The sequence below is a fragment of the Thunnus thynnus genome, chromosome 22 (assembly GCF_963924715.1).
Source record: "Thunnus thynnus chromosome 22, fThuThy2.1, whole genome shotgun sequence".
Taxonomy (NCBI): Eukaryota; Metazoa; Chordata; class Actinopteri; order Scombriformes; family Scombridae; genus Thunnus; species Thunnus thynnus.
This window is the reverse complement of record NC_089538.1, coordinates 21910537-21930925: the sequence shown is the minus strand read 5'-3', so window position 1 is coordinate 21930925 and position 20389 is coordinate 21910537. Positions and strand designations below refer to the sequence as shown.

Here is a 20389-nt window from a genome sequence, read left to right as displayed (position 1 = left end):
AATATGACTCCTTTCAATGACACCAGTATTCTCTGTTAAGATTTAACTTAAATTTAATAACAAATTTAAACTTAAAAATCCATTGTATTTCAGTCAAATAGGCAATTAATGGAACAGCTGTAGTGAGGACATGAAAACATGAAGCTTAGCAAGTTAAAAAACTGAGTAATTTCATTTTTATGTGTGTGTATATTAGATTAAATGTACATACAACATGTCTGTTATTGATTGTAGACAGTTTCAGTTGTGCTTTCTGTTAAATCTTTTGTTGTTGCATATTAGATTAGCTGCCACTTGATTGGACTTTTGTTTATGGCGTCAATATTCATTCTGTTTTCCTTCCTTTTTTTCCATTTTATGGATGTATTTCTAAGCATTTATTGTGTTCTTGTGAAATTCATTTATCTTCTTGGTTTTTGTCTTTTTGCTGCTGCCTTGACTGGCTTAAAGAAAAAAAAGGGGGGTAAAAGGGGAAGAAAAATCTGTTTTAATGTGTCTATTAAAAAAACAGACAGTTTATTAGGCTGGATGAGATGCTCTTTTCTGCAGACGTACTTGATTCCAGCTACGACAAGCATACTTTGACTTTAAAATCATACCTGCTGCAGGTTTAACCTTCCAGCCTGCTGTGTTTTATTGAGCTTACCTTCAGTGAGGCCTTGCAGGGTCTTGGGACAACCTTGGCAGCCTAACACAGCCAATAACTCACTCCAGCACTTCAACAATGCTGTTAGGACTCAATTATTTCCTACCTTTGTTGCATCCCAACCCGGACTCCTCTGCAACCTCTGCGCCTCAGAGTCGTTGCCACATGAACCCGTCCAAGTTCCATAGCCATAAAAACGTCACTTCTTCTCGCCCTCTTTTACATTCGAGGGCTTCAAACCCCCTTCAAAGCAGATCAATCACCAAAGCCTGACTGGGAAATTAAAGCGGAAATGCCTCTCGCGGCGGCTTTTCAAGTTGGCAACCGGCAAAGTTTTTTCGGCTAACGAAGCTGTTATCTATATGAGAAAAGTTAAGCTATACATTGAAATGCATATCTGAAGCGATCACAATTTCAAAGAGTCACTGGCGCTTATCCAATCACACAGCAGTCAGTCTCCCCCCCCCCCCCCCCCCCCCCCATCCCCTCCTCCTTCTTCCTGCCTCTCTCTCTTTCTTTTTCCATTTTTTATCTATACCTCTCACACGTTCCCTCGATCCCACTCCCCTCTTCTTCTTCTTCTTCTCTGTTTCTGCTCCTTTTTCTCAGAATTAGATCCATGTTTTGCTATCACTCTCCTTCAAATCTCTCCCTCTCTTTATCTCTGTTAAAGAGTGTTGATCCCTTCCTCGCTCTAGAAACCTCGCTTGTCGTGCACGGCAAACACACACACACACACACATATTCACACACGCATTTTAATTAATACATAGATTTAAATTGCGATGCCTGTGTGGTGAAGTGATATACACCCCCGCTAGTTAAAAGTCTTTTTTATTGCTTAATCAATGTTGAAATTAATATGATTTAACTCCCGACCCCTCGTTACACATAGACACCCACAACACACACATACACACACTTACACACACACATATTCACGTACACATGTCTGCTGGGTTATTAATTATAACACTAATTAACCTACGACTAATGATTTGGCCTCTGAGTGTGTGTTAGTGTATGTGTGTGTGTGTGTGTGTGTGTGTGAGAGAGGGAGAGAGACGGAGAAATTATGTGAGCTTGCATTTAAGTGATTGTGTGTGTTCGTGTAAATATATGTTAATTTGATTCCAAGATATGATGGATTATAGGGGCTTACGATAACGACAGTGAAACTTCTCTTCAAAGCTCCCGGTTCGCTTCCGTAATTCCGTTTGGCACTCGGATCAATAAAGTTTTCCGAGTAAAATTTAAAACCCGAGCCCTCGTCCAAATGCTTCCATTCTTCCCGTGCCATTTCTCTGTCCCCGTTGATTTTTATTTTGAGGAAATGAAAACCGCAGCACCACCTGGGGACCCCGAACCCCTCGGTCCCCCCCCCTCCTCCCTCCCCCCACCGCCTCCCAACAACAACTACGGGCTTTGTTTTTGATTTAATTGACTGAAGGTATTTTTCACTCTGATTTTTTTTGTTTAATGTTCACTTCACACACTTGACTCTTTTCCCAGCTCACTCTTTTACTTGCAGTTAAGAGGTCGAGTGTTGTGCTCAAGTGCATTTCAATAGTACATTCTTCAAACGGTTTGTCATTCAAGTACTCAGCTTTTGACATTTCGGAGGTTGTGAAGTGTTTCCCAGCTTGCATTTGAACCAGAAACACTCCATCAGCTCAGATAAGGTTTTTTTTTTTTTACCTGAATCACACATGCAGTACACATATGAGTTTGACTCTAAATGTGTTGTGTAGCTATTATAGTGATGAACTGATACATTAGCATTTATGTTCAACCAACAAATGGTGTGTTCCAGCTGTGCTGATAAATCACAGATGGCCTTCAAATCCAATTAAATAATAAAAACATCCTCAAAGTTTAAATCCTGTGTTCATTACTCTGTTAACTGTTGGTATCTGTCTACAGTTAAAACAAGACAAAAAGTCTACAGCTATGCTACCGCTAAGGCTGTACTTAGCAGTGCTTTGAGCTAAATGCTAACATTAGCATACTAACATACTTACAATGACAATGCGTCTTAGGCTCATGGGTGTTGTATTTTTAGCTGTCTGTCAATATCACTGACAAAACATGATTTCTCAGAAACAAAGTTGAAATAATTCAAAACGGTGGTCATGATATAAACCTATAGGATTGCTACATTATCAGGGAGAGTTTTTTGTTTCTGTGTTAAGTGACATTGAAGAGATTGTTTAAAGAAACATTTGAAATGGGAACAAGCAGCCCCTCACACCTCACAACTCTATTGTAAACTGAGGACTTTTGTCCCTTTCAGGATCCTGTAGGAATGATGACTTTGGTTTTTTGCAGTGAGTTGATTTGCAGGTTTTAATCTGATCTTTGGCCTGTAGCAGGTTAGCCATTTAACATAGATTACCATGGTGATCTACCATGGTTAAAAGTGAGTTAAGCCCAAATATAGCTAACTAACACACTAATCTTGCATCATGGCACAGGCCACAGTTGTTGATAATCAGTTGACAACAGCTGGGTTTAGCTAGCTAGCTAACTGACATTACCCAAACCGAAACCAAGCAAATGGATAGCTACTAGACAGGAATGGAAAGACATAACCAGTGTTACACTACTATCATCAATTTTTTCAACAATGAGTAGTAGTTTGCAGGTAGACTTGATTGCCGTCTCACTGGTAGTTTAATGGAAAGTTGATATCAGCTCTATGTGTTCAGTGGACAAACTGGTCTGGTACATGCTAGCTTAATGTGGGGGCTGCAACTAAAAGAACAGAAATGCAAGTCTAGGTAGGTAACTCTAAAGTTGTCTTATTTACATGTATTGTCTTAGCTGGATTGCTAACGTTAGTCACTGATAAGAGTTGGAGAAGTTTTAGTTGGGGACTTAATGCAGTCACTAACGTTAAGCTAGCTGTTAGCTGATAGTCTGTAAAGTCCTCTAAACTGTAGACTGGCTGTTTGTTAAACCGCGACGTCTCCTTTTCTTTTTCTACACCTGTTAAACACAGAAGATGGAACATGTGGAGGCTTTGAAGATGTTTAAAAGGCACCTTTGATGGACCTGATGGCGGAGTAACGAAACTAAGGTAACAGATAATGTAAGTAACTATGTTTGCCATTTAATAATTAGCAAATTAATGGGGTTATCGTTTTAAGAAGTAATATGTAATGTGTTAATAATTAAAATTTTCAAGTAACTAACACAGCACAACCAACACAACCAGCTTTAATATGGTGAGTTATGTCGTTTTATTCTCAGATGCAACTGTCTTCATCTCTTGTCTTACTAGGAGTTTTGTTGTTGTACGGTTTATCTATATAACATTTGTTTAAAGAAATATAACTTTACTGAAACGTTGCAACTCTTTCAGGTGTGCAAAAATAATTTTTCCTTTATTCCATCAATATTGAAGCTCAACCGTAGTTATAACCTTTGACCTTTACAACACTGCTGTTTGCATTTGTACCACACAGTAGTGCAGCTAAATTTAAATTAAATTGATTTGCTCCTCTCACTTTGCCCTCCATCGAGTGTTCTTTCTGTCCTTCCTTTGTCCTTTCGTTCTCTACTTTTTTTTCTACGCCATTGTTCCTTCCCTCCCTACGTGTTTTCATCCTTTCTTCCGCCTCTTCTCCTTCATTTCTTTCTTTCCTCATTCCCTTTGCTCCTTGCGTCGTCTCTTCCCTTGTCTCCTCCACCCTTCGCCTTAAGAGGAGAACTATTGATTTTACACACCTAGTTGAAATTGCGTCAAATACACCATTCACTCACCGTCTCTCTCTCTCTCCTTCTGTCTCTCTCTCTCTCACACACACACACACACACACACACACACACAGCGGTGTGGTGTGACAGCCAGGCTGACAATAGGTGGCTGTCACAGTGATTGATGGCACTGATTATATGTTAATAATGAAATAAACATTAAAAAACACATTCAATAAAGCTCCCCATTAATGAACCAACCACAGTATCTATCTATCTATCTATCTATCTATCTATCTAGGAAGAAGGGAGGGATAAAAAGTGAGGCAGTGGGAGGAATGGTAGTCGAGCGAGTAAGATATACAGTAAATAGGATGAGAAAGATAGAAAGAAAAAAGAGGAAGAACGCTACAACATGCTACAGAACATTTTAAATAGTAGATAAATAATAGACATGCTTACTTTTTGGTATAAAACAAATAAATAGCATTTTAACATTTAAAAACTGATGAAAACTAACACCAGAAGAAAAATCAGTAGAGTACTAATTAAATCCTCATGCAGAATTAGTTTCCAGGTATCCATTCAAATAAATAAATAAATAAAAGATTAAAAACAAACAGCCTTCGGCCTGTTCATTGGTGAACCTGTTCAAAGCTCTCCCTCATTGGCTAATCTGAAATTAGCCTCAGGGCGATAACAGTGCAGCAGATGGGATTTGCTAAAATTGTTTATTTTTAAATACTGCTTGAAAAATATAAAACTCAATAATGTTGACCGAAGGAGCTCAGCGCACTGACACATTAAAAAAAAAACCCACATGCTAACAACACAATGCTAACATGGCATAATATTTATCCTGTTCACCTTCTTGGTTTTGTGTGTTAGCTGGTTTAAATTTTCTAACCACCACTAAATGCAGCTGAGACCGATGCGAATGTTGGTCGTTTGGGAGATATTTGGTTATAAACCAAAGTATTTTGGAGAAATTAAAATTTTGACTTGATGATGGTGCTACCACTAAAGGGATCTGTTCTAAAGTTGTCTGTTCCAACTCTCATGGCAATACATCCAAAGGTTGTTGAGACTTTTTAATTAAAACCACAAATGTCAACTCCATAGTGGTTCAAGAGGAAAAGTCAAGGGATCAGCAAATTTATTAGGATTCATCTACTAGGAACCATGAATGTCTGTTCAAAATACTGTGCTCACTCTTGTAGTAGATGTTCAGATATTTCACAGAATAAGGGCCTGCTAGTAGCGCTAATTGAACAGAAAGGGGGTCAAAAAGTCATTAAGATTAATCCTCTTGGGACCACGAATGTACAAAATTTAATGACAATCCAGCCAATAGTTTTTGAGATATTTCAGTCTGATTAAAAAAGGTGTACTGACATTAAAAACCACTAAAACTACACTAAAAATCACTGCAAATTAAGCAAATTAAAAAACACATGAACTAATTTGACATTACATACTATATGTGTCTCAAAGGAATGTGCTGCAAATACAGAAAACACACACAAATACAGAAGCACTTTAAATTTTACACAATGCAACAGAAACCACTCGTATCGCATTAAAAAAGCTTAATGGAAACACCAAAATTCAAAAAAACGCTCATCTGAGATGGATTTTGGAAATGTCAAAAAAGAGTTTATGCACAAAATTAGTAATGGAAACGCATTTGTCGAATAAATAATCACGTAGCGAACATTTAACTCACATGACTGATCAGCTGTTTCCGCCCTCTCTCCATTTTTCTCTCGTCAGGGCAATATCACTATTTGTTTTGTTTCCGGTTGGCAACCTCTTCTTCTTCTACTCTGTTTACTGGTGGATTATTTAAGCCTATACTTTTATTCGCTTCAAACCAGTTGATGGAAACTAATTTGCATTTTCCTTTTTGCGACATTTCAAAAGTTCAATTAAAATGATCTTGCAAATCCAATGGGAACATTAGTGTTTAAACATTTTTAGTTTTAACATTCTGATTGCATGGTTCAGATATTATTGGTGATATTGGCCTTGTACCTCTCAACATTAGCCAGTTTTTAGCTCCACCCGGGTTCTTCTATTGTTGTCTTTTGTTGTGATTTGACACGGACAGACACTGTATGGATTTAGCTTGATTTCAACCCCAAATTGGTCGCCCCCACCTGATTTCTGCCAGATCGTTTGTCGTTTCACATGCAGTTTGAGGGGGTTCACAATGCTTGATTAATTACCATAACAACCAACAATCTGGCTGCACTTGATGCGGCATCAATGTGCCACAACGCATCTAGTCTACTGGAAATCCAGACGCAGAAGAAGAAGAAGAAGAAAGTGTTCAGGGGTTCTGTGTTAATGTTTAGTGTGAGCACAGATGTTGTAGGATTCGCTTGAAGTGTGAATTAACACAGGATTAATAAAAAATATCGTGTTTGCACCTGGCTTTTGTTCTGTTGTGTTTGACTTTCAGCATTTCTGCATTTGCTTGTGTTTCCTGTATTCGCAGCATGTTTCTTTATGGCATGTGTGTAAAATTCACTGTATGTATGTTGAAAGAGTTATCGGTTGTGTAACATATGCCTCTTGCATGTTACATTAAATACATTAAATGTGCTTTAAATGGTCACTATGTCTAACAGCAAAATCTTTTAATATAGAATACAATTTTGTCAGTAATTTTACCTTTATTTAATAGTTGTAAGATGTACATATTTGTGTTATTTTCATTATTTTATGTTGTTATCTTATATTTAATATTTTATACTACATAGTATCCAAGGTAACGATGCAGCTGTAAAGCATCACCGGGGGAACAAGTCAGACCGGGCTTGTATCCCTCAGGTGAGTGTGTGACTATTAAATGGAAACCTGTAAATAATAATGTATAGCTGACCTGAGATAGACTTTATCACTAATTATAATTATATTGACATTCAGAGTGATTATATATGTGAACTGATTCATCTGTATCAATAGTGTCTTTGTGTGATCCGGGTCACGGCACCAAATGTATCGCTTGCTGTAATTATTCCTCCTGTCCATACCGGCTGTGAAGTGATCACTTCGTGGAGAAAGTACACTTTAAGTGACAGAGGACAAAACCCACAGTCCTCTTTCTGGTCAATAATGCATTCTACAGTTCAGCTGAAGCTGTTAGGAGGTTTCAGCAGTCGTTGCACCACTTTGAACATATACACACAAACACACACCACGACTCAGTAGGGGGGCAGTTGACTTTCACAGAGGGAGCGTAAAAAAAGTGTTGAAAAGTTTTTTGGAGAGAGAGAGAGGGGGGGCGAGAGAGAAAGAGAGTATTTTGGTAAAAACAGAAAGCAGGACACAACGGTAACCGACGGCAACCATCATCAATCAGAGTTTGAAGACATCGCTGCTGGCAAAGACGACAGGAACAGAGAGAGAGAGTGAGAGAGGGGGGGTGGGAGGGAGGGGGGGGTTAGCATCGGGATGCAGGGTGTAAATGCTAAAAGAGAACAAGTTAAATATAAAAAAAGAAAGAGAGAGGGAGACAGGGGATGTCTTTAGCCTCTTTTAGTGAAGATGGAAGGAATAGAGGGAGAGAGGAGGGGCGGGAAGAGAAAAAGGATGAGTGAGAGATATAAGAAGAGAATGAGAGAACGAGAGGGAGAGTTGTGTTTTTGGCCTCTTTAGCTGTTTTAAAAAGAGGAATTAGGACAATGACTAGTCACCTTGAGACCTGCTCTCTCTCTCTCTCTCTCTCTCTCTTTTAATCTCTCTTTTTATGTCTCTTTGTCTCTCTCTCTCTTCCTCCATTTCTCTCCCTTTTTCTGTCTCTTAAGGCCCGTACACACTGTGCAATAACAGCAAATTTGCAGGTTCATTGCATGTCACGCTGTGCGAGATGGGTCTAATAAAATCTTGGTCACAATCTGTGTCGGACTGTACAGTATCCATTTTGAAGCATGTCTGATTGTGCGATCAATAAGTGCAATGATGTAGATAGAAAGAAAAAAAAACGATCCTGGTGTTTTTTTTGTTTGCCGTTTCTCCTTGTTGCTATTTTCTTCATCATAAATTTTTGTGTTTGCAAGATTTTTTGTCACTTTATCGTGCATGATCTCATCACTTTCATCAGCCAGGTTTTCACATTTCTAACTGTTGCTGACTCACCTGCTTTAGTCGCCCAGCTTGTGTCTCCTGGGGTTAGATATATAAACCGTAGAGGTGCAAAGATTAACTGATATGCATGGAAAATGTATGCATTTCCAACCCAAATTCTTCACAAAATTCAGAAAAAAATGTCAAAAAACCCCCCCTCTCTCTCTCTCTGTGCTGTGCCTGTAGCCTGTGTGTGTGCTAGCTTGCTACATTTCGTAATGATGCTACGTAATGTCGGTACCACCGTGTACACTGCTGCCTTATGGTTACATTTGCAGTCTTAAAAAGATGTTGGTATCATGAAATATGCCAGGAGAACCACACGTCTTGCTACTAATTTATGAAAGCGATGTGTGCGCTGACAAAAAAGTTACGGCGAGGAGCTTCAACCCAAGCGTTAGCGGCTAACGCTACTTCCAAATGACCTATAGCTCCTCCTGGTTGAAGGCAAAAGTGTTACTGAAGGTAAGAGCTGTTTTATTTACAGCATTATTGAAAAAAAACTATTTCAGAGGGATGACATTGACCCAGAGACTGAGGGAAAGAACACACAGTCAGCAGCATTTTAGTGAAAAACTACCTTGGCTAAAAAGTTGATTTTTACTACTGTTAGTGTGGCTGAAGACATACTATATGGAGTATTTAGTATTACTTAGTAGTATTAGGATTTGGAGTAAGATATTAAGAAGTATATCATGGTTTATGTATGTCACATTTATTATTCAAAAAGTAAAAATATTGAATGCTAATTACAGCTGAATGCAATCAGCTTTTTATCGCAGCGTATCATACAGTCACGAATTTGTCTGTATCGTTTTTGTACTGTACGGATCTAGCTAACTGTCGACCCATCACAGAGGGAGAGGTACACAACTCTAATAAATGGTGCATATGCATAAAAACCACACATTAACTGGTATTTATAATGTGAACAGTTCTAAGATTTAGAGCACAGATCTATGCGTACACACAGCTTTATAAATCTGATTAATGTAATTTGTCTTCCACACAGTTTTAATCATGAATCTGCCCCAACGACTGTTTTCCAGCTCCACTTTTCTGGGTCTTTGCCATCATTTGGTGCTGCAGCTTAATCAACTTTGAGCCAATCTCAGATGAGAGGTATTTCCCCAGGCATTTTCTCGACTGTCCCAGTGCAGTTAGCTTCTGAGCTGGGACTGCTGCCTTCTCATTGGGCACCAGGGACGGTGTTGTTGTTGGCTGGCAATTACTACTGCCAGCTGGAACATCCTGACATCTTCTGAACTATTGTTTCTGCCTTTGAGGCCTCTGATTCCTTGTTCCCTGTCAGAGGACACCAGCAAACAAAGGCTAGCATCCACTGTATCTTCTGCACTCCATAATCCACCTGATTTGGCAGCCCTGTCTCCTAGAAATTAAAGTGATATATTACTTCACTTTTTTTGCAGATTACATTGTTGCCTGGTATATGTTCATTATCAACATTTTTGCATCTTGCGAGATATGTTAATTAACGACATGTCGTTGTTATGTTACTAGGAAATGTAATTCAGTCAGCATTACGTCACGTACAAAACGTATTTACTGTCCCAAATAAATGTAATTTCTAGAAGTCAGGGTTGTATTTGGGGTTGGAGGCCTGCATGTCTGATTAAGCCACTTGTTGAATCACCAGAATAGCTTTTATTTAGAGATTTTGCACTTTTTTCACACTTATTCTAAACAATATTTTGCCAAATAGCTAAGCTGTAAGCCTGCACTGGAAGAATTGGTTGACTTATATTACCGTACTAAGAGTATTTCAGACTTTGGTACTCAGTTACCAAAATAGCTTGGTAACGTTAGCATGATTTGGTGAAACTGTGAGACATAAGCACTGATTCAGAGTTTTGGAGACCAAAGACTTACCTTACAAGGCAGCTGGATTCACAAGATCACATGAGAATCCATCTTATCAGGCTTCAAGTTATGTTCTTGTGGCCGAACCATCAGCGGTTCAGACCAATCGGCATCCTATGAGGAGCTACTGGCAGCTACGGGTGTGGTTTAGGTGTGACAACAGCTAATGATAGACGGTGATAGACAGATGGTTAATCCAATCATCTGCCAAGTATTTTTTGAAAGTGCCTACACTTTTCCAAACAGTTTCCAAGGACGACTTCTCAGATGGCTCTGATGGTCTTTGAAATTTGACGCAGGCTTTCTTTGGTTAACCTGACATGCCAGATTGGTTGTTAGACAGAACTATCTGAGAAGTCGTCCTTGGAAACTGTTTGGAAAAGGGCAGGCACTTTCAAAAAATACTTAGCAGATGATTGGATGAACCATCTGTCTATCATGGGCTGTTGTCACACCTAAACCACACCCTGCCAGTAGCTCCCAGTAGCTCCTTATAGGATGCCGATTGGTCTGAACCACTGATGGTTCGGCCACAAGCGCATAACTTGAAGCCTGATAAGATGGATTCTCATGTGATCTTGTGAATCCAGCTGCCTTGTAAGGTAAGTCTTTGGTCTCCAAAACTCTGAATCAGTGCTCATGTCTCACAGTGCCATCTAAGACTACTGTCTTGGATTGAAGACCAGAAATTTCACGATGTTTTGTCACACGTCAACTTTTATCTAGGAAATCCCAAAACTGCACAGAGCAAAATGGCCTTTTATGCCGTTTCTGTGTTCATGTCTCCATCAATCTCTTTCTCCCTCTATCTGTAAAGCATCTCAATCCTTCTATCTTCCCTTTCTTCCTTCTCTCACTTTTTATTTCTCAAGCTCTCCCATCTCTCTTTCGTTGTTCTCCCCTCTTTCCTTCCTCGTCCACTCCATCCCTCCATCTTTCATTTCTCTCCCCTTTTCATCCCCTTCAAACTCTCCTGCCGTCTCTCTCTCCACCATCCTCCTCTAAACTCTGTTCTTTCTGGATGAGCAGGTTTTATGAGCGGAGTGATAAAGAGAAGGGGGGATGAAGGGCAGAGAGGGAAGGAGAGGTGGAGGACAGAGGGGGACGGAGGGAAAAAAAAAAGAGAGAGATGGGGACAGAAAGAAGTGGAAACAGGAACGAGCTCGGGCTTTATTACTCCACACTAGATATTGCCCAAGAACATTTTTTATGGTATAAAATGTCTGTCCCTTTCTGTCTCAAGGTTTATTTCTGATTTCAAACTTTTAAGATGATTTGTAAAAAAAAAAAAAAAACTCAGACTGCAGGAAAACATGAATGTAGCTCGTTTTTATAGTTCTGTAGTTGTCAAAAGTGTAACTGACTTAAGCCCTTTAAATATGACTCAATATGTTCTTAATGGAACACATATTATAATACACAAAGACCTGCAATTTTATATCACAATATTGATATTTATCATTATGTATTGAAATTTAAACTGAAAAACTGAATAAAATGAATATAATACAATGGGAAGGTTTTTAGCGAATCCATTGGGTTAAACACCCAATCATTTAAAATACTTATTCACGTTGATGCAACAGTCCTGTATATCCATTATTACCTTTTAGAAACCCTGCTTTTTGATTTGCCTTAATAACTTAATACAACCAAAGATACATTTATAAGATATATATGTAAGAGATATCCATAATATGGTCCACAGTAAAGGTCAGACATAAATTAGTACTACAACCCATTTGCCAGACAGAACATTGGATATTGGATGATTCTGCAAAACCCTTAATTACATTCAACAAAAAAAGATTTTTTTAAATATCCAATACCAATGTTTGTAAAGTGATTTCTGTGCATGACAACTGTGTCAATAATGTTTTAAAAAAGATTGTTTTTATGGGAAATGTTCTATGGTGAAGGTTGCAAAAATGAACTGTTGGATTGTGACTGGTTGTGAACTCCAGTCTTCTGCATGATAGTTGGATGAGTTTCAACCTCCACAACCTTATTTCCACCTCGCTACATAAAATTCACAATACAAAACTTTGGTAATGGACGACTGGGCTTTGCACTCTCAGTTTTAGCCCAGTTGGTTAGATTTAGTTCATCATCTCGGCCATCATTTAGTGCAATAGCAGTTGTTGAAACTTTGACAATTTGACCAGTTTTAGTCTGTTTTGTGTTGCATAAATCAATCTATAAATAATCTATAAATATATAGTGTATGAATAATTCAATTTCTTTAATTTAAGCAAGGTATAATCCACAATAGAGTTTTTAGCCATTCCGCTGAAGGCATTGCTCTCCATATAACTGGAATAAGGGGTGAAACATTGGTGAATGTTGGTTTCCAGCTGACGACCCTGCAACTGACCTAAGGGCACCGATGGAGGTGCGACAGACTGAAATGCCGAAGCAGGAAGTAACACCTCACCTGTACAATGACCTGATGATCCCTGAACTTTTCACTGAGCGCCATCATCAGGTCAAAATTTAGATTTTTTTGATAATACTTGCAAAACTAGTGACATGTGTTTACTGTAAGTTAGGAAATGTCAGCATGCTAACACACTATGCTAATTTGCTTGCTAGCATTAGCATTTAGCTCAAATAGCCTCACAGAGCAGCTAGCATGGCTGTAGACTCTTAGTCTCGTTATTTATATTTGGAGCAATACATTTTTAAATGGAAACATTGTTTAGACACTATCTATCGTTGTTAGATTTGGTATAAATATAGCAGAACAATAGCTTAATAGCAAATGAAAAACAGTGCAGTTATCTGGAAATAATGTACAGTCTCTAACCAAACACAATATATTATTCTCTGTGGTGATGATATACTGAACTGATCATCTCATAAATGTGATCTTTCTCATGATATTTCACCGTAAGGAACAAAATTATTAAATCACAAATTACATTACTATCGATAAAACTATTTTCCACCTCATGTGAGCATTAAACAAGAGTATTGAGTATTTGGTGTGTCTATTGAGTTGTAATTAAGCTGATGATTGTTAAAAAAAAAAAAAAGAAAAAGAAAGAAAAGCTCCTTGTGTGGAAACGAAGCGGCGCCGTCACTCCGTCCAGCCTCGAGACGCTCGATCTGCAGTTTGACACTTAGTAATTGTGTTATTGAATTAGATTATTAAAGAACACAACTTGCGCCGCCGTCGTCAACATCATCGCTGGAGGTAGCGAGGATGATGGGAAAAGACACACAGACACACACACACACACACGTCATTTCAGAATTACTGTATATCATCACAAACACAAACTTGCTTACATGCACGCAATGTCATCTGCTGCCCGCACACACACACACACACACACACACACACACACACACACACACACACACTGTAATGAAAGCTGGGGGCTATTGAGTGTGAGATGGATGGTTTGACTTTAAGCTTGTATAAATAAAAGCTAAATAAATCCTGATGGCCTCTAGTGATGGCTCAGATACAGCAGCAGTGTATGTGTGTGTGTGTGTGTGTGTGTGTGTGTGTGTGTGTGTGTGTGTGTGTGACACAAGAGTTTGAAAAGACACACACACTCACAGAGCCTGCGGCTCTTTCTCATTCATGTTTTTGTCCCAAAGTGGATTTAAAAAAAAAAGAAAATTATAAAAAGCCTGCAGACCAATGTCACCTAACACTTGAGTCTAAAATATTCTCCCTCTCTCTTGCTCTCTTTTCTCTGTTTTTTAGTAGTTTTTCTTCTTTTTATTCCCTCTATTTTTATTTTCTTTCTATTGTTTTTCCTTCCTTTTTCAATCATTTTCTTTCTCTATTTCCCTTTCCTTATCTTTCTATTTCTCTTTTCTTTCCTCCGTACATCCCATGAACGTGAGTGTTTTGCAGCCACAAATCGCGGCCTTTCACCGAGCGGCAGTTACCTCGGGTTTGAGGGTGACGCCAGTGTGGAAGTTAAAGTGCGATGCCGACGACGGCCGCTAGATGCTCCGACCGACTCCCGTTCACAAAGCGTCAACTTCTCTCTAGAAAGTCAATCATTTTTTTTCCACCAGTCATTATGGTCTCACTTGCTAAATTTAAGCCCTCTAATAAGCGTGCTGGTGGTCATTTTGAAAAATAATTGCTCCGTTAAAGACTTGTAGTAACTTTGATGTCTGCCGTGTGGGCGTTGATTGACAGCTGTGATTGACGGTTGGCTCACCTGCTGCTCTCTCCAGGTGTTCCCATTAAGCTAGTGTTCGCTTTAGGTATCGGCGGATGTTTCCAGAGCGTTAAAGGCAACAGCCTGCACCCCTTATTTGGAGGTTTATAAAATAAATTACCAATGCTGCTGTTTTCCTGGTGTGGACAGTCTCAGCAGATATATATATATAGTAGAAACGATGGATATTTGTCTTCTGCTTTTTATGCTCTTGGGTTTATTTATGCACATCTAAAGCATCAGTAAAAAAATCTCAAAAATCCAAAGTTTTTTACTTGAGGAGCCTTTTTTTTTTTTCTCCCTCACTGTTTGTGAGACAAGGAGGCTGAAACATTCACAAAGACTTATGATAACAATCATTATAATGGAGCTTTAGTTCCCAATGTAGAAGATTATCAGCTGACTCGATAGAAATCACTTGTAATCAAAAACAGGATGAAGTGATTGGCTAAAATGGAGAAAATCACTCGCTGAACCACGGCCAGCCACAGCAGAAAACCTTCATTTATTCTGTCATTATGAGAAATGTGATTTAGTTTTAGCTTCACCGACTAAAAGTAAGCTAAGAGAAACATGTTTCTTAATCCACAATAAACCCAATCACTCTATTTATACATCATTGTCAAACTTTACTGTTACCTCCTTTAGTTCAGTCAGAGTCCAGGTAACTTTCCTCAAACATACATCATTGTCAAGTGACACTGTACATCCTACAGCCACCCTGGGAGTTTCTCTTCATTGATAAATGACATTATTTCCCCTCCCTGCTGTCGCTTATGTGGTTTTCAGGAGGAAAGAGTGATAAACAGAGATAACAGTGGGAGAGGAACACCATGCTGGATGTTTGAACGGTGAAAGCAAAAACAAAGATTTCAACATTACGTTGTGTAATTTCCATGAAAACACTGAATTGCTCCAATAAAGCACCTCATCACTTAATTCTTCAATATGATGACTAAGCAACAAGCAAGCTACTGATATCCGTGTGAACGTTTCTCTCCGCCAGTATGACGCTGTTGCTTTTTCCCGTTAGCTTAATGAAATGCTAAAATGCTAAATGCTGGTTAGTCCTCCTGTTTACTTGTTGACTGTTAAAAGTGAACCATAATTCTTTGGATACTCTGCAGTCAGTATGATCCAACTTTACACAAAACAGATCAAATGAAATGATGACAAATATGCTAGCTAGTCATGTCTAGCACTTGTTAAAAGAAAACCACGCTGCTTTTAAAGAAGCTTTGGACACTTCACAGTCTTGTTGTAGCGCTATCATGCTAACCTTATTGAGGACGCCTGTCCAAATGATAAGAAGAGAGAAAAACGCACTTGCTACGCTTTAACCTGAATGCTAACGTCAGCATGCTAACATTTCCTAACTTGCAGCTAACGAAATGTCCTTTTTCCTGCACCTCTCCGCTGATGATGATGACACGATACGTACTGGTTCACTTGGAACCAAGTGAGCTTGTTAAGACCTCTATCACTATCTAGGTTTCCATCCAAAACATCGCAAAATTTTAACCATATTTCTAGAAAATCAGCAAAAAAAATTCAAAAACAGCTGGCGGTGCTATTTTTCCAGTTGGTGCCATTGAACCATTTCAGAAGAAGCAGGTGCAACAAGACGATGTCATTAAAAGAGCAGCAGTCAAACTTCAAACTGTGAAAAATAACATGAAAACATGATGGAAATATAACATTTATGTTAGTTTAATGTATTTCTTCAGTGGAGCAGAAACAAGCTTCACGTACGTCATAATTTATTTGCCAAATCTGTTTCCATTGCAGTTTGTCACATTTTGCTTTTATCAATGCAGCAACTTTTCCACTTCACCAAAGCAAAAAACACTAATTTGTGATACTTTGAGGTGTTTTTTTCACATTTTCTGTGTTTCCACTCAGATTCTTTGATGCGCAAATTCAAATAAAAACAGCTGGATGGAAATTCGCTTATTGTTCACAAGCACAATCATAATCTCCTCTACAAGTGCTCAGACAACTTTTTTTTTTTTTTTTTTTTTTTACAAATGAGTACAAATCAATCAATCATGGGTGTAGATTTAGGTTTGGTAGGGACATGTTGCTGGATTGTCGCTATCAATACTTTTATCTCAAACAATCTAACTCCATGTAATATTAACAAGATCTCTGCAGAGTTGCCAGGTTTCTACGTTTTCTGCAAAAAAAAAAAAACAACTATTATCACTATTATGCTATTATATATAATATATTGTTATTATAATATAATATTGCTATTATGAGAAAGAGTGAAAGAGCAGGATGTGGAGGATACTCGACCTGATGATCTGGACACCCTCAACTTCAAGCTGTACACATTGTTGCCTAGCAGCAGCAGTGGTGGTGTTCAAGCATTAGGTGGTATTCGCTAATTTGTGATTGTTGTTCAGACCTGCTGTTTTAATTAAACAACTTTATTACTGTTGGTAAAATTCCTCCCAAAAGCAAATTAAAACATCTGGTCCTTTTTTTTTTTTTTTAAAAGAAAAACCAAAGTGTCAGTAACAGTTGAGTTTAGTTAGTAAGATGTTCTGTAATCAATACAAACATTAAACTTTGAAATGAGTGGGAGAAATATTAACTATTTAATGCCATCTCTCCCCTTTTACATGCATGTGTCATCAAGACATGAACATTACTTATAAGCTAAATTAGCCGCAGCTTGTCCAACTGATTTGTTTGTGACTGTCAGCACAGAAAACCTTACAGCAGCACTTTACCTACAGGTTTAAGGATTAAATGTTATTTTTATATATTAATTTAGGTCTCAGATGTATAGTTAAGTAGTCTATAAATAGAATAAAATGTAGAAATCAGAGAAAAAATCATGACACAAGTCCGGTTTCAGGCAAGTCAGGAAATGCAGATTCAGTACAGTAACATTTTGCAGACTCAGGCTCTTTATGTGTGTATGTGTGTGTGTGTGTGTGTGTGTGTGTGTGTGTGTGTGCAGACGTGTGTCTTATGAAAGAGAAAAAGCGAGCGATAGTGAACGAGCGCACGTACACAATTATTTTTGGCAGTCTGACAAAAAAATGTCCCGAGGAAAGTTAAACCTCGTGCCCCTCGCAATCAATAATTATCTTTTAGTCCATGAAGGATGATGGAAAAGCAACCTAAAGACTGCGCTGAAACAAAGCAACGTGATTAAGTATTAATACATTTGAAATAGAATTAACTTAAGTGTTTGAAATTGCTGAGTTTTTAGTTTTGAGTCACTTTCTGAACCATTATTTTTCTCTCACATTAAAAGTTTTGCAGCAGCTTCAACAGCGTCTCTTTGATAAACCTTCAAACTGTTTTTAACTTATTTCAAAAGCACAATGTCCATAAAAACTAACATTTCTGGAGGAATATCGTCGCGTGAAACTAAGTCTCATCATGCTGGTAAGTTTCTGTCCGTCTTTTTACCCCCCGGAGAGAAAAACTGTACCGACATGTGGCAGGTTGAGTTATTTAATGGGTTGAAAAAAAAAAAAAGCAAAATGGCCTTTTGTGTAGAACATCGGACTCTTCCTCTCGGGGGGATTCTGCAGACAAGTTTTTCCACTTCTGTCCTCTCTCCCTCTCTTGTCACCTCTTCCTCCCTCTTTTTTTTACCCCCCCCCCCCATCTCTCTCTCTCTCTCTCTCTGTTTGCTCCTCTTCCTCTTTTTCTCGCTCTCTCATCCCAAAGTCCAACTCCCAAGTTCATATCGGTCATTATAACCCCGCTGAGAGATATTCACCTCCACTAAGACCTCATCTCTCTCTGTCTCCCTCTTCGTCTTTCTCTCCGAGTCCGGCATCAGTTTGATCATTATTAGCCCTGAGAGACAAATTATTGCCCTCATGTCTCTGTGACTCTCCTCCCTCCATCTCTTTATCCTTTTCTACTCTTTCTTACTTTGTCTTACCTTTGCTTTTGCCACTTTCTCACCTTTTCATATCTCCTTGACCTCCTTTTTTCTCCCCCTTCACCTGTTTCCTCCCCAGCAAGGAAAGATGCTCTTATCATTGAGTAGTAATGACACAAACAATAGACCAAGGCTGCAGCTAACAACCATTTTTATTTATCAATGAATCTGATGATTATTTTTTCATTTATTGTCTATAAAATATCAGAAATGGTCATGGTAACGTCTTCAAATGTCTTGTTCTACCTTCTTAATCCAAAGATGTTCAGTTTACTGTCATTTATGACACGGAAAAGCCTCAAATTCTCACAGTTGAGAGGCTAAAATGACTAAAACAGCCAACATCATACTAGTAGCAGATACATTTTCTATTGCTCGATTAATCCTTGCTGCTCTTTAACAGACACAGCAGTTTGTTCTCGTTTTAGTAAGCCTGGGACCAACTTTTGCTGCCTTTAAAGGGGACGAATCATGCACATTTAAAGGTCTATATTTATATTCTGGGGCTGTATGGGAATGTTTTTTGCATTGTTTACTGCTAAAAAAAAACTATTTATTTATCTTAAACTGGCCCTTTAATCTCACTCGGTTCAGTCTCTGTCTCAAACAGGCCGTTTTAGCTCCTGTTTTTTTCAAGGACCCCGAAATATGCAACGACAACACATGGAAAAACCTTAGCAACAACCTTAGCAACCAATCACGTGACTATCTGACGTTGGAAAAGTAGAAAAAGATGTTGCAAACGAAGCGTTCAGTGCAGCTTTTGACCTGCAGGAAGCATTTCTACAGACTTTAATCTCAAGTTTTGGAACTTGTTTATCATGTTTAACATCGATATCCGACATCAATAACAGCATAAAAATAACAGAAAATCACAAAAGCATCATCCGTCCGCCTTAATAAATGTGGATTATAGATTCTACATACAAAAGTGGTAACTTTATGGAGTAATTACCTATTCTACAAAGTCGTTTTATTACAAAATTCCCTCGTTTTGTGACCAATGAACATCCTTCCACTGCAGCTCAACAGGGAAGTTTTATACTAAAAACATTATAATTTTGGAAGACATCAACTTTTTGGATGAACAAAAACCTCAAATACCACCCCGTAGTCGCACCTTTCTAGTTAATGGACCAAATATGGCGTCACCTATGTCCCTTCTTGGTCAACGATTGGCCTGAAACCACATGACCATACATCCAAACCATCTTTGTAGATGTCCCATTGGCTGATATGTGTCTGGATGTATATGATTGGTTGTCAATGGTGTTTGTAATGTGTTTTATGACGACCCTGATGAAGTTGTTCTTCATGTTCTCATCTCTCCAGACTTATTTCTCTTCTCTGTGCACCCTCACTCTGCATCTGGAAGATATCAACTTGCCTCATTTCAGATAAACTTTTAAAACAAGGACTGTAGATTTTGTCCCGAATCACTTGCATTGTATTAATGTCCAGTATGAAGAGGAGGAATGATGACAGTAAGCAAACCGGTTTTATTGTAAATATGGGCACCTGACCGTTGTTTTACAACAGACTTGAAAAACTGTGAACTTGTCCTTTAATATTACCAGAAAAACCGAGAATTTGTACCTTTATATGAAGCAGAAGTGAATTAGACACGACTGTGAAGAAGCTTTATGACACTAAACTTGAATGTTAAACTCAGTCAACTTTTCTCTTTCATTCATTCAGTCAGTCAGTCAGTCAGTCAGTCAGGGTTTCCCTGTGTAATGAGATTACATGGGATTATAAAACCTCATCTGTTTGTAATCCACACCACTCAATCCCATTTCACTGCTCACACACACACACACACACACACACACACACACACACACACACTAGTAATTAATTCTCTCTGGTGCTACACAATGATCTCTCTTCTTATTCTTTTCCCATTTAATCCCTTTCTTCTTCTTCTTCTTC

The 20389-nt window shown here is 38.4% G+C and overlaps 1 long non-coding RNA gene across 2 annotated transcripts; it reads left to right on the top strand.

Annotated features, from left to right (window-relative positions):
- The first annotated feature begins 1166 nt into the window (after positions 1 to 1166).
- Positions 1167 to 19867, top strand: LOC137174968 (uncharacterized). Of its 2 annotated transcripts, none has more exons than XR_010925518.1 (3): positions 1167 to 3426; positions 3648 to 3725; positions 19790 to 19867. It is a non-coding gene; the product is annotated as an uncharacterized lncRNA (long non-coding RNA). The 2 variants fall into 2 exon arrangements; XR_010925517.1 differs by having other exon boundaries at positions 3648 to 3737.
- The last annotated feature ends 522 nt before the right edge of the window (positions 19868 to 20389 follow it).